This window comes from Ylistrum balloti, unplaced genomic scaffold, assembly GCF_031769215.1.
Source record: "Ylistrum balloti isolate Yb309-2 unplaced genomic scaffold, AGI_CSIRO_Ybal_v1 Utg370470, whole genome shotgun sequence".
Classification (NCBI taxonomy): Eukaryota; Metazoa; Mollusca; class Bivalvia; order Pectinida; family Pectinidae; genus Ylistrum; species Ylistrum balloti.
In genome coordinates this window covers 1-18,541 of record NW_026782309.1, presented here as the reverse complement: position 1 = coordinate 18,541, position 18,541 = coordinate 1, and the positions used below count along the sequence as shown (strand labels likewise).

Here is an 18,541-nt window from a genome sequence, read left to right as displayed (position 1 = left end):
CTTCCAGTTCCGGTTTGGCGCCGACAAATTATTATGATGCAAGATGACGAAATGCTTTGTTTTTACATGACTAAGTTCAAAATTTCTGTTCAAGAAAATGATAGTGCTTTCTTAAGAAAACTACATCAACTTGTAAAATAAATGTTAAAAGTGAAAATAATTAAATTGAAGGAATTATGTTTTGTTAACGATATGCTGCTTTGATAAGTTATAATACCTGAAACTCTGTCATGCTTTTTATCTCAAAGTTCATTACATACTATAATGCATCCTCGAAATTCAAAGTAATCCTGGAATTTCGATGATAGCAATTATGCGGCAATAGCATTGCTATATGTTTAGATATATGTGTAACTAGTGTGATATACGGTGAACCTGAAAACGTTGGCGAACTACCGTGTTGATTTCTTTTTAATTATATATATTGGTCATGTCAATTTCTACCAAATATGGGAAATTATCTATTTGATTATTAAGTTGAAAATTTAGCAAGTAAGAGATGGACAAAAAAATCAGTGAGTATCGAGCTAGCGTCACTGTGGCCTCCTTTAGGAGTACAGCTGTGTGCTTTAGTCTCAACAGATGATACACAACACGCCGTGGCTCACTGCTTACTATTTAGGATCATTAATACAAATAAAGCTACCTGGTCAGTGGTCATTAGACGACTAAAGTTTTCTGTATTTATACGTGTATTTACATAGGTCCCTTGGTACGCGAGCGATGATGTGCAATGTAAAGCTATACAGCTGAATGTCTAAATATGATATGTACAGTGTGGAAATAGCAGTGGTTAAGACTGTAGTGTTGACTTAATAAAAAGAAAAATGATTCAGTATTGGAGTAAGATTTGATTCCGTTATGTTACTGAAGGGTACATTATGAAAAAAATAAGTTATATTAAAAAAAAAGGAAAAGTCTACGACACCTGGTATTCCCAGGCGGTCACCCATCCAAGTACTAACCAGGCTCGACGTTGCTTAACTTCGGTGATCGGACGAGAACCGGTGTTTTCAACGTGATATGGCCGTAGACACTCAAATGAGAAAATTTTCCCTATTTATGCTTGACTTTCTGCATGTGCACTTCCGGTGTACATGTATATTTACGTCCCATCGTACGCGACCACCTCGCCCAGTTGACCAAGACCAAATATTGCGAGCCAAATTTGTATGTAAAAATTTTCATTCAATGTGCAACGTAAAACGTGTTGTACAGTTTTGTGTTTAGTCTCAATACATAGTACATAACACGCTGTGGCTCTCTGCTTAACATACCGGGTAACTGATACATATAAAGCTACCTGGACAGTGGTGCAATATCCGCTAACATTTCTCACGAGTTAGGAATAAATGTAAAAACGTCCATTTTCTTTGACTTCACTCCATGTTATGTAAAGGTGGGGAGAAATCAGTCTTCGTTTATTGCTTCAATTTAGTAATATATCTATGTTTTTCAAAATGGAATCTACATCAGTAACCGGAATTTTCACAATCATTAACCACAGTGCTACCTCGATATTCACTCTTTTTTATAATCTTACGAAATCATTGCAGAGCTTGGCTTGTAAACATATTTCCGTCTTTATCATATACCATTATCTAACTACTGCAATGTTATTTTAGTTGTAAACATCATGAAAAAATATTTAGTATATTTAGTTTTTACCCTTTCAGAATAAATATTTTACAGATATGGTAAAATTGTGCTATTAACAAACATAATAGAATCTTAACTGAGGAGATTGAAGAAATGTCCTGATCAACAGCAGGATATCGCTGCACCAACTCCATACTCACTCTTTTTCATAATCACACGACCTTTTTTCAGAGCTGGGACTTGTAAACATATTTTCGACCATTTCATATACAATACTCAAACTACTACATTGTTGGTTTTTTGATGTAAACATCATGAAAAAGTAAGAAATAAAATAAGATTTATTTCCCTTTCAGAATAAATATATTATAATATAGTTGAATTGTTTTATTAACAAATATCATATAATCTTACCTGAGTAGACTGAAGAAATATCCTGATAAACTCCAGGATACCGCTGCACCAACTCCATACTCATTATACTATTAATTTTGCAAAATCTTACCAAGACGATATTCGAAAAGGAGGCAAAATGGCAGGTATTATCACTTACTGTCAAATAAAACCATACATCAAATATGATTGAAGCTTCCTATATTTAGAATGTTCTTGTATTTGACAAAGAAATTAAAATCATCATGTAAATTACCTACACACCTATTTTCTCCTTCTTTCGTCAGTAGAGATAATTAAGGGGTGAATATTAAAACTATAATGAAAAAGAGTGAGTATCGATTTGGCGAAGTGGACCACTGACGATCAGACCGAGGCCATCACGTCAGGTATTAGATCCTAACTGCTTTAGTCTCAGAGGAAGAGTCCTACCACCACGCTGCGGCTCACCCCGTCATCAGACGTACGTATAGATAATGATAAATATAAACTTATGACATTGTGCAACTTCCAGTTCCGATTTGGCGCCGACAAATTATTATGATGCAAGATGACGAAATGCTTTGTTTTTACATGACTAAGTTCAAAATTTCTGTTCAAGAAAATGATAGTGCTTTCTTAAGAAAACTACATCAACTTGTAAAATAAATGTTAAAAGTGAAAATAATTAAATTGAAGGAATTATGTTTTGTTAACGATATGCTGCTTTGATAAGTTATAATACCTGAAACTCTGTCATGCTTTTTATCTCAAAGTTCATTACATACTATAATGCATCCTCGAAATTCAAAGTAATCCTGGAATTTCGATGATAGCAATTATGCGGCAATAGCATTGCTATATGTTTAGATATATGTGTAACTAGTTGATATACGGTGAACCTGAAAACGTTGGCGAACTACCGTGTTGATTTCTTTTTAATTATATATATTGGTCATGTCAATTTCTACCAAATATGGGAAATTATCTATTTGATTATTAAGTTGAAAATTTAGCAAGTAAGAGATGGACAAAAAAATCAGTGAGTATCGAGCTAGCGTCACTGTAGCCTCCTTTCGGAGTACAGCTATGTGCTTTAGTCTCAATAGATGATACACAACACGCCGTGGCTCACTGCTTACTATTTAGGATCATTAATACAAATAAAGCTACCTGGTCAGTGGTCATTAGACGACTAAAGTTTTCTGTATTTATACGTGTATTTACATAGGTCCCTTGGTACGCGAGCGATGATGTGCAATGTAAAGCTATACAGCTGAATGTCTAAATATGATATGTACAGTGTGGAAATAGCAGTGGTTAAGACTGTAGTGTTGACTTAATAAAAAGAAAAATGATTCAGTATTGGAGTAAGATTTGATTCCGTTATGTTACTGAAGAGTACATTATGAAAAAAATAAGTTATATTAAAAAAAAAAGGAAAAGTCTACGACACCTGGTATTCCCAGGCGGTCACCCATCCAAGTACTAACCAGGCTCGACGTTGCTTAACTTCGGTGATCGGACGAGAACCGGTGTTTTCAACGTGATATGGCCGTAGACACTCAAATGATAAAATTTTCCCTATTTATGCTTGACTTTCTGCATGTGCACTTCCGGTGTACATGTATATTTACGTCCCATCGTACGCGACCACCTCGCCCAGTTGACCAAGACCAAATATTGCGAGCCAAATTTGTATGTAAAAATTTTCATTCAATGTGCAACGTAAAACGTGTTGTACAGTTTTGTGTTTAGTCTCAATACATAGTACATAACACGCTGTGGCTCTCTGCTTAACATACCGGGTAACTGATACATATAAAGCTACCTGGACAGTGGTGCAATATCCGCTAACATTTCTCACGAGTTAGGAATAAATGTAAAAACGTCCATTTTCTTTGACTTCACTCCATGTTATGTAAAGGTGGGGAGAAATCAGTCTTCGTTTATTGCTTCAATTTAGTAATATATCTATGTTTTTCAAAATGGAATCTACATCAGTAACCGGAATTTTCACAATCATTAACCACAGTGCTACCTCGATATTCACTCTTTTTTATAATCTTACGAAATCATTGCAGAGCTTGGCTTGTAAACATATTTCCGTCTTTATCATATACCATTATCTAACTACTGCAATGTTATTTTAGTTGTAAACATCATGAAAAAATATTTAGTATATTTAGTTTTTACCCTTTCAGAATAAATATTTTACAGATATGGTAAAATTGTGCTATTAACAAACATAATAGAATCTTAACTGAGGAGATTGAAGAAATGTCCTGATCAACAGCAGGATATCGCTGCACCAACTCCATACTCACTCTTTTTCATAATCACACGACCTTTTTTCAGAGCTGGGACTTGTAAACATATTTTCGACCATTTCATATACAATACTCAAACTACTACATTGTTGGTTTTTTGATGTAAACATCATGAAAAAGTAAGAAATAAAATAAGATTTATTTCCCTTTCAGAATAAATATATTATAATATAGTTGAATTGTTTTATTAACAAATATCATATAATCTTACCTGAGTAGACTGAAGAAATATCCTGATAAACTCCAGGATACCGCTGCACCAACTCCATACTCATTATACTATTAATTTTGCAAAATCTTACCAAGACGATATTCGAAAAGGAGGCAAAATGGCAGGTATTATCATTTACTGTCAAATAAAACCATACATCAAATATGATTGAAGCTTCCTATATTTAGAATGTTCTTGTATTTGACAAAGAAATTAAAATCATCATGTAAATTACCTACACACCTATTTTCTCCTTCTTTCGTCAGTAGAGATAATTAAGGGGTGAATATTAAAACTATAATGAAAAAGAGTGAGTATCGATTTGGCGAAGTGGACCACTGACGATCAGACCGAGGCCATCACGTCAGGTATTAGATCCTAACTGCTTTAGTCTCAGAGGAAGAGTCCTACCACCACGCTGCGGCTCACCCCGTCATCAGACGTACGTATAGATAATGATAAATATAAACTTATGACATTGTGCAACTTCCAGTTCCGATTTGGCGCCGACAAATTATTATGATGCAAGATGACGAAATGCTTTGTTTTTACATGACTAAGTTCAAAATTTCTCTTCAAGAAAATGATAGTGCTTTCTTAAGAAAACTACATCAACTTGTAAAATAAATGTTAAAAGTGAAAATAATTAAATTGAAGGAATTATGTTTTGTTAACGATATGCTGCTTTGATAAGTTATAATACCTGAAACTCTGTCATGCTTTTTATCTCAAAGTTCATTACATACTATAATGCATCCTCGAAATTCAAAGTAATCCTGGAATTTCGATGATAGCAATTATGCGGCAATAGCATTGCTATATGTTTAGATATATGTGTAACTAGTGTGATATACGGTGAACCTGAAAACGTTGGCGAACTACCGTGTTGATTTCTTTTTAATTATATATATTGGTCATGTCAATTTCTACCAAATATGGGAAATTATCTATTTGATTATTAAGTTGAAAATTTAGCAAGTAAGAGATGGACAAAAAAATCAGTGAGTATCGAGGTAGCGTCACTGCGACCTTCTTTCGGAGTACAGCTGTGTGCTTTAGTCTCAATAGATGATACACAACACGCCGTGGCTCACTGCTTACTATTTAGGATCATTAATACAAATAAAGCTACCTGGTCAGTGGTCATTAGACGACTAAAGTTTTCTGTATTTATACGTGTATTTACATAGGTGCCTTGGTACGCGAGCGATGATGTGCAATGTAAAGCTATACAGCTGAATGTCTAAATATGATATGTACAGTGTGGAAATAGCAGTGGTTAAGACTGTAGTGTTGACTTAATAAAAAGAAAAATGATTCAGTATTGGAGTAAGATTTGATTCCGTTATGTTACTGAAGGGTACATTATGAAAAAAATAAGTTATATTAAAAAAAAAGGAAAAGTCTACGACACCTGGTATTCCCAGGCGGTCACCCATCCAAGTACTAACCAGGCTCGACGTTGCTTAACTTCGGTGATCGGACGAGAACCGGTGTTTTCAACGTGATATGGCCGTAGACACTCAAATGATAAAATTTTTTTTATGCTTGACTTTCTGCATGTGCACTTCCGGTGTACATGTATATTTACGTCCCATCGTACGCGACCACCTCGCCCAGTTGACCAAGACCAAATATTGCGAGCCAAATTTGTATGTAAAAATTTTCATTCAATGTGCAACGTAAAACGTGTTGTACAGTTGTGTGTTTAGTCTCAATAATAGTACATAACACGCTGTGGCTCTCTGCTTAACATACCGGGTAACTGATACATATAAAGCTACCTGGACAGTGGTGCAATATCCGCTAACATTTCTCACGAGTTAGGAATAAATGTAAAAACGTCCATTTTCTTTGACTTCACTCCATGTTATTTGCTTCAATTTAGTAATATATCTATGCTTTTCAAAATAGAATCTACATCAGTAACCGGAATTTTCACAATCATTAACCACAGTGCTACCTCGATATTCACTCTTTTTTATAATCTTACGAAATCATTGCAGAGCTTGGCTTGTAAACATATTTCCGTCTTTATCATATACCATTATCTAACTACTGCAATGTTATTTTAGTTGTAAACATCATGAAAAAATATTTAGTATATTTAGTTTTTACCCTTTCAGAATAAATATTTTACAGATATGGTAAAATTGTGCTATTAACAAACATAATAGAATCTTAACTGAGGAGATTGAAGAAATGTCCTGATCAACAGCAGGATATCGCTGCACCAACTCCATACTCACTCTTTTTCATAATCACACGACCTTTTTTCAGAGCTGGGACTTGTAAACATATTTTCGACCATTTCATATACAATACTCAAACTACTACATTGTTGGTTTTTTGATGTAAACATCATGAAAAAGTAAGAAATAAAATAAGATTTATTTCCCTTTCAGAATAAATATATTCTAATATAGTTGAATTGTTTTATTAACAAATATCATATAATCTTACCTGAGTAGACTGAAGAAATATCCTGATAAACTCCAGGATACCGCTGCACCAACTCCATACTCATTATACTATTAATTTTGCAAAATCTTACCAAGACGATATTCGAAAAGGAGGCAAAATGGCAGGTATTATCACTTACTGTCAAATAAAACCATACATCAAATATGATTGAAGCTTCCTATATTTAGAATGTTCTTGTATTTGACAAAGAAATTAAAATCATCATGTAAATTACCTACACACCTATTTTCTCCTTCTTTCGTCAGTAGAGATAATTAAGGGGTGAATATTAAAACTATAATGAAAAAGAGTGAGTATCGATTTGGCGAAGTGGACCACTGACGATCAGACCGAGGCCATCACGTCAGGTATTAGATCCTAACTGCTTTAGTCTCAGAGGAAGAGTCCTACCACCACGCTGCGGCTCACCCCGTCATCAGACGTACGTATAGATAATGATAAATATAAACTTATAACATTGTGCAACTTCCAGTTCCGATTTTCCGACAAATTATTATGATGTAAGACGACGAAATGCTTTGTTTTTACATGACTAAGTTCAAAATTTCTGTTCATGAAAATGATAGTGCTTTCTTAAAATCACTACATCAACTTGTGAAATAAATGTTAAAAGTGAAAATAATTAAATTGAAGGAATTTGGTTTTCTTAACGAAATGCTGCTTTGAATAAATTATTACCTGAAACTCTGTCATGCTTTTTTTCCAAAGTTCATTACATACATAATGCATCCTCGAAATTCAAAGTAATCCTGGAATTTCGTGATAGCAATTATGCGGCAATAGCATTGCTATATTTTTATATATATGTGTAACTAGTGTGAATACGGTGAACCTGAAAACGTTGGCGAACTACCGTGTTGATTTTATTTTTAATTATATATATTGGTCATGTCAATTTCTACCAAATATGTGGAAATTATAAAATTTTTGATTATTTAGCAAGTAAGAGATGACTTTATCTGCATGTGCACTTCCTTTAGGACACATGTATGTGCTTTATCTAAGTTGAAACCACACGCCCAGCACCAAGAAAATATTGCGAAAAATCAGTGAGTATCGAAAATTTTCATTCAATGTATAACGTAAAACGTGTTGTACAGTATGTGTGTTTTAGTCTCAATAGATAATGTGGAAATAGCACGCTGTGGCTCACTGCTTACATTTGGGTTACTCAATAATATAAACCTACCTGGTCAGTGGTGCAATATCCGCTAACGTTTCTCGACGAGTTGGAATAAAAAAATTTTCCCTTGATTCTGCTTCTTTCTGATGTGCACTCCATGTTATGTAATTAGGTGTCAAATATCAGTTTCGTTTAACATTTCACCTTCAATTGTAATATATCGTATTGTGTTTTTCAAAATGGAATCTATAGTGAGTAACCGGAATTTTCACAATCATTACTTCACTCCATTATAAGGTATATGTAAATGAATATATACATCAGTAACCGGAATTGTATACACCTATAATTTTACGAAATCATTGCAGAGCTTGGCTTGTAAACATATTTCCGTCTTTATCATATACCATTATCTAACTACTGCAATGTTATTTTAGTTGTAAACATCATGAAAAAATATTTAGTATATTTAGTTTTTACCCTTTCAGAATAAATATTTACAATATGGTAAAATTGTGCTATTAACAAACATAATAGAATCTTAACTGAGGAGATTGAAGAAATGTCCTGATCAACAGCAGGATATCGCTGCACCAACTCCATACTCACTCTTTTTCATAATCACACGACCTTTTTTCAGAGCTGGGACTTGTAAACATATTTTCGACCATTTCATATACAATACTCAAACTACTACATTGTTGGTTTTTTGATGTAAACATCATGAAAAAATAAGAAATAAAATAAGATTTATTTCCCTTTCAGAATAAATATATTATAATATAGTTGAATTGTTTTATTAACAAATATGATATAATATTACCTGAGTAGATTGAAGAAATATCCTGATAAACTCCAGGATACCGCTGCACCAACTCCATACTCATTATACTATTAATTTTGCAAAATCTTACCAAGACGATATTCGAAAAGGAGGCAAAATGGCAGGTATTATCACTTACTGTCAAATAAAACCATACATCAAAAATGATTGAAGCTTCCTACATTTAGAATGTTCTTGTATTTGACAAAGAAATTAAAATCATCATGTAAATTACCTACACACCTACTTTCCCCTTCTTTCGTCAGTAGAGATAATTAAGGGGTGAATATTAAAACTATAATGAAAAAGAGTGAGTATCGATTTGGCGAAGTGGACCACTGACGATCAGACCGAGGCCATCACGTCAGGTATTAGATCCTAACTGCTTTAGTCTCAGAGGAAGAGTCCTACCACCACGCTGCGGCTCACCCCGTCATCAGACGTACACATAGATAATGATAAATATAAACTTATAACATTGTGCAACTTCCAGTTCCGGTTTTGTGCCGACAAATTATAATGATGTAAGACGACGAAATGCTCTGTTGTAATATGAGTCAGTTAAAAAAAATTCTGTTCATGAAAATGACAGTCCTTTCTTGAATATCACATCTACTTGTGAAATAAATGTTAAAAGTGAAAATAATTAAATTGAAGGAATTTTGTTTTCTTAACGAAATGACGTCTTTGAATATTTATTATACCTAGACACTGTCATGCTTTTTTTCGCGAAGTTCATTACATACCATTATGCATCCTCGAAATTCAAAGTAATCCTGGAATTCCGCTGATAGCAATTATTCGGCAATAGCATTACTATATTTTTATATATGTGTGTAACTAGTTAATACGTTGAACCTGAAAACTTTGACGAAGTACCGTATTGATTTTATCTTTTAAGTACATATAGATTGGTTATGTTAATTTCTACCAAATGTGTGGAATAACGTATTTGATTATCGATTCAGGACACCTATGCTTTATTAAGTTGAAAATGTAGCAAGTAAGAAATGAAAAAAATCAGTGAGTATCGAGCTAGCGTCGCTGCGGCCTCCTTCCGGAGTACATCTATGTGCTTTAGTCTCAATAGATAATACACAACACGCCGTGGCTCACTGCTTACTATTTGGGATCAATAATACATTTAAACCTACCTGGTCAGTGGTGCAATATCCGCTAACGTTCCGCGAGAGTTCGGAATAAAATGTTGATAACGAATTTCTCCGTGACATCCTGTTAATGTTTATTAGTCAAATTCAGTTTTCGTAACATTTCACCTAAATTGTCAATTGTCGTTTTGTGGAATGGAATCTGATAGTGAGTAACCGGAAGTTTCACAACCGTTTATAAGGTATATGTAAATGAATATATAAAATGTATACACCTATTTTACACGGGGTGAGCCGTAGCGTGGTGGGACAATCGACTTCTATCTACTGAGACTAAAGCACTAGATCTACTTCTGTCGGGAGGACTTCAATTGTGGTCCGAACGTCAGGAGTAACCACTGCGCCAACTCGATACTCACTCTTTTCATAATCTTACGAATTTTTTCCAGAGCTGGACTTTATAAACAGTTTTCGTCCATTTCACATTACACATCTAACTACTGTAGTGTTTTCCTTTTTTCGACAAACATCATGAAAAAATATGAAATAAATTTAGATTAATTTCCCTTTCAGAATAAATAAGTTATGGACATAGTTACATTGTTTTATTAACAAATATGTTATAATATTAACTGAGAAGATTGAAGAAATCTCCTGATAAACTCCAGGATACCTCTGCACCAACCCTATACTCAATCTATCATTAATTTTGGACGTTTTTTCCAGGAACAAGAAGCAGAATGGCGTATATTTTCATTTACTGTCAAATAAAACCATACATCAAAAATGATTGAAGCTTCCTACATTTAGAATGTTCTTGTATTTGACAAAGAAATTAAAATCATCATGTAAATTACCTACACACCTATTTTCTCCTTCTTTCGTCAGTAGAGATAATTAAGGGGTGAATATTAAAACTATAATGAAAAAGAGTGAGTATCGATTTGGCGAAGTGGACCACTGACGATCAGACCGAGGCCATCACGTCAGGTATTAGATCCTAACTGCTTTAGTCTCAGAGGAAGAGTCCTACCACCACGCTGCGGCTCACCCCGTCATCAGACGTACGTATAGATAATGATAAATATAAACTTATGACATTGTGCAACTTCCAGTTCCGATTTGGCGCCGACAAATTATTATGATGCAAGATGACGAAATGCTTTGTTTTTACATGACTAAGTTCAAAATTTCTCTTCAAGAAAATGATAGTGCTTTCTTAAGAAAACTACATCAACTTGTAAAATAAATGTTAAAAGTGAAAATAATTAAATTGAAGGAATTATGTTTTGTTAACGATATGCTGCTTTGATAAGTTATAATACCTGAAACTCTGTCATGCTTTTTATCTCAAAGTTCATTACATACTATAATGCATCCTCGAAATTCAAAGTAATCCTGGAATTTCGATGATAGCAATTATGCGGCAATAGCATTGCTATATGTTTAGATATATGTGTAACTAGTTGATATACGGTGAACCTGAAAACGTTGGCGAACTACCGTGTTGATTTCTTTTTAATTATATATATTGGTCATGTCAATTTCTACCAAATATGGGAAATTATCTATTTGATTATTAAGTTGAAAATTTAGCAAGTAAGAGATGGACAAAAAAATCAGTGAGTATCGAGCTAGCGTCACTGTGGCCTCCTTTCGGAGTACAGCTATGTGCTTTAGTCTCAATAGATGATACACAACACGCCGTGGCTCACTGCTTACTATTTAGGATCATTAATACAAATAAAGCTACCTGGTCAGTGGTCATTAGACGACTAAAGTTTTCTGTATTTATACGTGTATTTACATAGGTGCCTTGGTACGCGAGCGATGATGTGCAATGTAAAGCTATACAGCTGAATGTCTAAATATGATATGTACAGTGTGGAAATAGCAGTGGTTAAGACTGTAGTGTTGACTTAATAAAAAGAAAAATGATTCAGTATTGGAGTAAGATTTGATTCCGTTATGTTACTGAAGGGTACATTATGAAAAAAATAAGTTATATTAAAAAAAAAAGGAAAAGTCTACGACACCTGGTATTCCCAGGCGGTCACCCATCCAAGTACTAACCAGGCTCGACGTTGCTTAACTTCGGTGATCGGACGAGAACCGGTGTTTTCAACGTGATATGGCCGTAGACACTCAAATGATAAAATTTTCCCTATTTATGCTTGACTTTCTGCATGTGCACTTCCGGTGTACATGTATATTTACGTCCCATTGTACGCGACCACCTCACCCAGTTGACCAAGACCAAATATTGCGAGCCAAATTTGTATGTAAAAATTTTCATTCAATGTGCAACGTAAAACGTGTTGTACAGTTTTGTGTTTAGTCTCAATACATAGTACATAACACGCTGTGGCTCTCTGCTTAACATACCGGGTAACTGATACATATAAAGCTACCTGGACAGTGGTGCAATATCCGCTAACATTTCTCACGAGTTAGGAATAAATGTAAAAACGTCCATTTTCTTTGACTTCACTCCATGTTATGTAAAGGTGGGGAGAAATCAGTCTTCGTTTATTGCTTCAATTTAGTAATATATCTATGTTTTTCAAAATGGAATCTACATCAGTAACCGGAATTTTCACAATCATTAACCACAGTGCTACCTCGATATTCACTCTTTTTTATAATCTTACGAAATCATTGCAGAGCTTGGCTTGTAAACATATTTCCGTCTTTATCATATACCATTATCTAACTACTGCAATGTTATTTTAGTTGTAAACATCATGAAAAAATATTTAGTATATTTAGTTTTTACCCTTTCAGAATAAATATTTTACAGATATGGTAAAATTGTGCTATTAACAAACATAATAGAATCTTAACTGAGGAGATTGAAGAAATGTCCTGATCAACAGCAGGATATCGCTGCACCAACTCCATACTCACTCTTTTTCATAATCACACGACCTTTTTTCAGAGCTGGGACTTGTAAACATATTTTCGACCATTTCATATACAATACTCAAACTACTACATTGTTGGTTTTTTGATGTAAACATCATGAAAAAGTAAGAAATAAAATAAGATTTATTTCCCTTTCAGAATAAATATATTATAATATAGTTGAATTGTTTTATTAACAAATATCATATAATCTTACCTGAGTAGACTGAAGAAATATCCTGATAAACTCCAGGATACCGCTGCACCAACTCCATACTCATTATACTATTAATTTTGCAAAATCTTACCAAGACGATATTCGAAAAGGAGGCAAAATGGCAGGTATTATCATTTACTGTCAAATAAAACCATACATCAAATATGATTGAAGCTTCCTATATTTAGAATGTTCTTGTATTTGACAAAGAAATTAAAATCATCATGTAAATTACCTACACACCTATTTTCTCCTTCTTTCGTCAGTAGAGATAATTAAGGGGTGAATATTAAAACTATAATGAAAAAGAGTGAGTATCGATTTGGCGAAGTGGACCACTGACGATCAGACCGAGGCCATCACGTCAGGTATTAGATCCTAACTGCTTTAGTCTCAGAGGAAGAGTCCTACCACCACGCTGCGGCTCACCCCGTCATCAGACGTACGTATAGATAATGATAAATATAAACTTATGACATTGTGCAACTTCCAGTTCCGATTTGGCGCCGACAAATTATTATGATGCAAGATGACGAAATGCTTTGTTTTTACATGACTAAGTTCAAAATTTCTCTTCAAGAAAATGATAGTGCTTTCTTAAGAAAACTACATCAACTTGTAAAATAAATGTTAAAAGTGGAAATAATTAAATTGAAGGAATTATGTTTTGTTAACGATATGCTGCTTTGAGAAGTTATAATACCTGAAACTCTGTCATGCTTTTTATCTCAAAGTTCATTACATACTATAATGCATCCTCGAAATTCAAAGTAATCCTGGAATTTCGATGATAGCAATTATGCGGCAATAGCATTGCTATATGTTTAGATATATGTGTAACTAGTTGATATACGGTGAACCTGAAAACGTTGGCGAACTACCGTGTTGATTTCTTTTTAATTATATATATTGGTCATGTCAATTTCTACCAAATATGGGAAATTATCTATTTGATTATTAAGTTGAAAATTTAGCAAGTAAGAGATGGACAAAAAAATCAGTGAGTATCGAGGTAGCGTCACTGCGGCCTCCTTTCGGAGTACAGCTGTGTGCTTTAGTCTCAATAGATGATACCCAACACGCCGTGGCTCACTGCTTACTATTTCGGATCATTAATACAGATAAAGCTACGTGGTCAGTGGTCATTAGACGACTAAAGTTTTCTGTATTTATACGTGTATTTATATACGTCCCTTGGTACGCGAGCGATGATGTGCAATGTAAAGCTATACAGCTGAATGTCTAAATATGATATGTACAGTGTGGTTAAGACTGTAGTGTTGACTTAATAAAAAGAAAAATGATTCAGTATTGGAGTAAGATTTGATTCCGTTATGTTAGTGAGGATGTGGTGAAGGGTAAATTATGAAAAAAATAAGTTATATAAAAAAAAAAAAAAAGGAAAAGTCTACGACACCTGGTATTCCCAGGCGGTCACCCATCCAAGTACTAACCAGGCTCGACGTTGCTTAACTTCGGTGATCGGACGAGAACCGGTTTTTTTTTTTTTGTTTTTAAATTAATTTTAATGTACCAGCAAATAGGGCCTACGGGGTTGGTGCCCCGGAGGTTCCTCACAGTGCATATATAGATCGATGACAATATCATAGCTTACATAATATGATAATCAAATAATCATTAAAAAAACAATACATGTCGGTCTCTTCGAATGTGAAATAGTGAGTATTTTATCATTCCATCAGATTGAATAAAAATAGAATGTGTCTTTAATCTAATAAAGGCTTTATAATACACACCCTCAAATATTGCGTTAACATAATTCACAATGACAGTACTAAATTTCTTTCTGAAGAATTATTCTTCTCTAACAAGTGATTATTCTGTACCATGTATTTGGCAAAAAGAAACGGTTTATTGTTCACCTTGTAGTAAATTTGTACGTAGTCAAAATATTTACGAAGAGTATACATAAAAAAATTCCTCAAATCAACCTTTGACATTTTATTCACTACAAGATTTCTTCTTTTAAAAATACAAAAACGGACTACACCTAACAAGAAGTTGAGGAAAAAATGATTTGTTCCTTTAATTTTTCTAGTGTAACCAAAAAGAACCAGCTTCCTAAGAGACACATCAACAATATAAGTGGGGTTAGCATCCTTAAGCAACTTCCTTGTTAACATATCAATATAATCTAAGAAGTCTGACAGTTCCGAACATTCAAAGTACATATGTTGTAATGTTTCCTTTTTTATATTACACACAAGACAAACATCACTATCTACTTTACCAATTTTCATCAACTTGTCCATAGTAAAAATAGAATTGTGGACAGTGCGAAAATGGACATCAATGATATCTGAGGGCAAAAAGGGCATATACATTATAGAAAAAACGGGCTTCAAATCAGCATTTTCAAAAATGTCTGACCAGTAATCTACCGCCTTTGGCTTTTTAAAACAACGTCTGATAAAACACGCATAAATCTCCCGAGTAGACCTGGGAAAAATCTTTACCGTGGTGCCATTGTCATCCTTGTACACGACATAAGGTTGACACTCCGTACTAGTATTTGTGTGAACACTGGTTAAAACTGTTTTCTTGTATTCAGCTGGTATACAACTCATAATCAAGTTAAAATCGGATAAAATAATATCCACTGAAATGTCAGCATTATATTCTCTGACAATGTCTGCTACTGCATGAGCAGAAAGGAACTTAGGTACAAGTTCAAGTGTCAAATGTTTCACTTTTGTAATACCCGCCTTGGCAAAGGCATCAATAAATACAGGATTGTCATTCTTTAATATAGTAGAATTAAAAAACAATGGTTGTTCGTATACAAAGAAACTGTTTCTGTTTTCATAAAATACATCATTAACAGCCTGAAAGGCATACCATGCCTTTATCATCTCCCGATAAACGATCGGTAATACTCTAAGGTACTTATCAGAGAATTTACAATAAATTACTTCTGTACCCAACTGTAAATTCAGAATTTTGTTAAAGAAATATCGACACATACATTTCCAAGCAGCACTACAGGAATTATCCAACCACCTGAACAAAAATTTCAACCTAAACGATCTTAGTTTTAATTCCATGTCCGGAATATTTAGACCCCCGACTTCCCTTTTACCAATTATAGTATCATAGGCAACCAGGTGAGCACCATTATTCCATAAGAAATCTATACATGCTTTCTTAATATTATTTATAAAAACCAAAGGTATTGTCTGAGAGGTAATACAATACCAACACCTTGACATAAGTAAGGCACTAATTACAGTAGCTCTTCCATGTAGAGTCAGCTGTCTTTGAGACCATGACCTTAAAATAGATTTAATAGAATTAACTTTATTCTCCCAATTCTTCATATTACAATCATTAGTATCTGTACCAACATAAACACCAAGTACACATATACTCTTTTTACATACAGTAATGCTTAACTGATCCACTTCATCATTGGAAATACTTCCTTTACCTACACACAAGATCTCCGATTTATCTTTATTTATCTTGGCTCCTGAACCTTTACTATATACTTCTAATAAGTTAAAAACTTTACTAATAGACTGTTTGTCACTTAGTGTCAAGGTAGTATCATCAGCGTGTTGATATACCTTTGACTCGAAATTTGCACAAGGCACTTTGATACCAGAAATATCAGGAGATTTTGAAAACATACAGCCCAAAGGTTCAGCAGTCAAAACGTACAGCATAGCCGAAATCGGACAACCCTGTCTAACTGAATTGTGCACAGGAAAAAACTTTGTAAGATTCCCATTATACTTAACACAGCTAGAGATTTTAGAATAAAAAATCTTAACCCAATTAATAAAATTTTCCCCAAAACCAAATTTCTGTAAAACTTTGAACAAATATGAATGTGAAACACGGTCAAAAGCTTTCTGTTGGTCTATTTTAAGTATGTAACCCTCAGAATTCTCCTGATCAATAACATCAATAATATCTCGGACACTAAAAATAGTGTCAGAGATGTCTCTACCAGGTACACAGCATGACTGAAATCTTGAAACAATAGAGGGTAAGACTGATTTAAGTCTATTGGACATAACTCTGGCTAGTATTTTATAGTCTACATTTAGGAGACTAATTGGGCGCCAATGTTTTAACAAAGATTTATCACCCTTCTTTTTATAGACAAGATTTATAACACCTTGTTTCATAGTTCTGGAAAGTTCTTTATCTTCCCAGATACTATGAACAACACGAGGAAATACAAAACGCAAATCCTCAAAAAAATGACAATAAAACTCAACAGTAAGTCCGTCTAAACCAGGACTTTTGTTTTTAGACATACCAAACAATGCTTCTTTAATTTCATCAACAGTGATAGATGCGTCACACTTATCACGATCTTCATCGGTCACTGTTGTATCAATATAGGACAAAAGATGATCAATATCATCATCAGATGTGTTGGTACAATTATACAACTCACTATGGAAATTAAATATTTCATGAGATAACTCATCTTCACTACTTACAACTTTACCATTTATACTTTGTAGTTTTTTAATCGCATTACAGCCTTGTCTATATTTCTCTAACCTTAAAAAGTAACCAGTACATTTGTCTCCATCTACAGCCCATTTAGCCTTTGACCTTAAAACTGCCCCATTACATTTTTCGCCTTCAAACTTTTCTAAACTATGCCGTAACGCTTCATACTTATCACAATCAAACTTTTTTCCATTAGCAATATCACAAGAAAACGCTTGTAACTTATTTTGAATTCTATAAAATTCAGCATTACGTCGTTTACTCCGGTCTTTACCATAGACCTGAGAAAACTTTTTAATTTTGTATTTCAAATTGTCCCACCAGACTTTGGGTTCACTGATATACAAATCACAAGTTCTGGCCTCTGTAATAATATATCTGATTTTGTTATTAAAATCATCCTCTAATAGATATGAATTATTAAAAATCCAAATACCAGGACCTTTACTTCCTAAAGCACAGTCTACTTTCATGACTACAAAACAATGATCACTGAAAGATGTATCATTGTAGTAAATGTTCTGTACATAAGGACCTAGTCCTTTTGAAATTAAGAAGTAGTCTATACGGCTTTGTGATAATTTACCATTACTAATCATCTTACGAGAAAAAATAGCGCAATTTCTGTTTCTTTTTCGCCAAATATCGTAAACGTCACATGTAAACATTATACTGTTCAATGCAGTCACACTGGGATTTACCTGGTGTGTCGTAGCACCAGTACGGTCAAGTGTAGATAAGGTTGTATTGAAATCACCCCCTGTAATCAGGTTCTCTGTAAAAGGCACTAGCCAATCTTTTAACTGATCAAAAAATACTTTTCTGTCACTCACAATATTAGGCGCATAAATATTAACAATATTCCATTTCATATCTTC

At 33.9% G+C, this 18,541-nt stretch overlaps 4 non-coding genes across 4 annotated transcripts; all 4 read right to left on the bottom strand.

The window, feature by feature from the left end:
• Positions 1 to 916: 916 nt before the first annotated feature.
• LOC132555334 (5S ribosomal RNA) lies at positions 917 to 1,035 on the bottom strand. The gene has a single exon (XR_009554426.1). It is a non-coding gene; the product is annotated as a 5S ribosomal RNA (ribosomal RNA).
• Positions 1,036 to 3,415: 2,380 nt separating this feature from the next.
• On the bottom strand, positions 3,416 to 3,534 carry LOC132555333 (5S ribosomal RNA). Its single transcript, XR_009554425.1, has one exon. It is a non-coding gene; the product is annotated as a 5S ribosomal RNA (ribosomal RNA).
• Positions 3,535 to 5,914: 2,380 nt separating this feature from the next.
• On the bottom strand, positions 5,915 to 6,033 carry LOC132555332 (5S ribosomal RNA). The gene has a single exon (XR_009554424.1). It is a non-coding gene; the product is annotated as a 5S ribosomal RNA (ribosomal RNA).
• Positions 6,034 to 12,075: 6,042 nt separating this feature from the next.
• On the bottom strand, positions 12,076 to 12,194 carry LOC132555329 (5S ribosomal RNA). The gene has a single exon (XR_009554421.1). It is a non-coding gene; the product is annotated as a 5S ribosomal RNA (ribosomal RNA).
• Between the last annotated feature and the right edge of the window lie 6,347 nt (positions 12,195 to 18,541).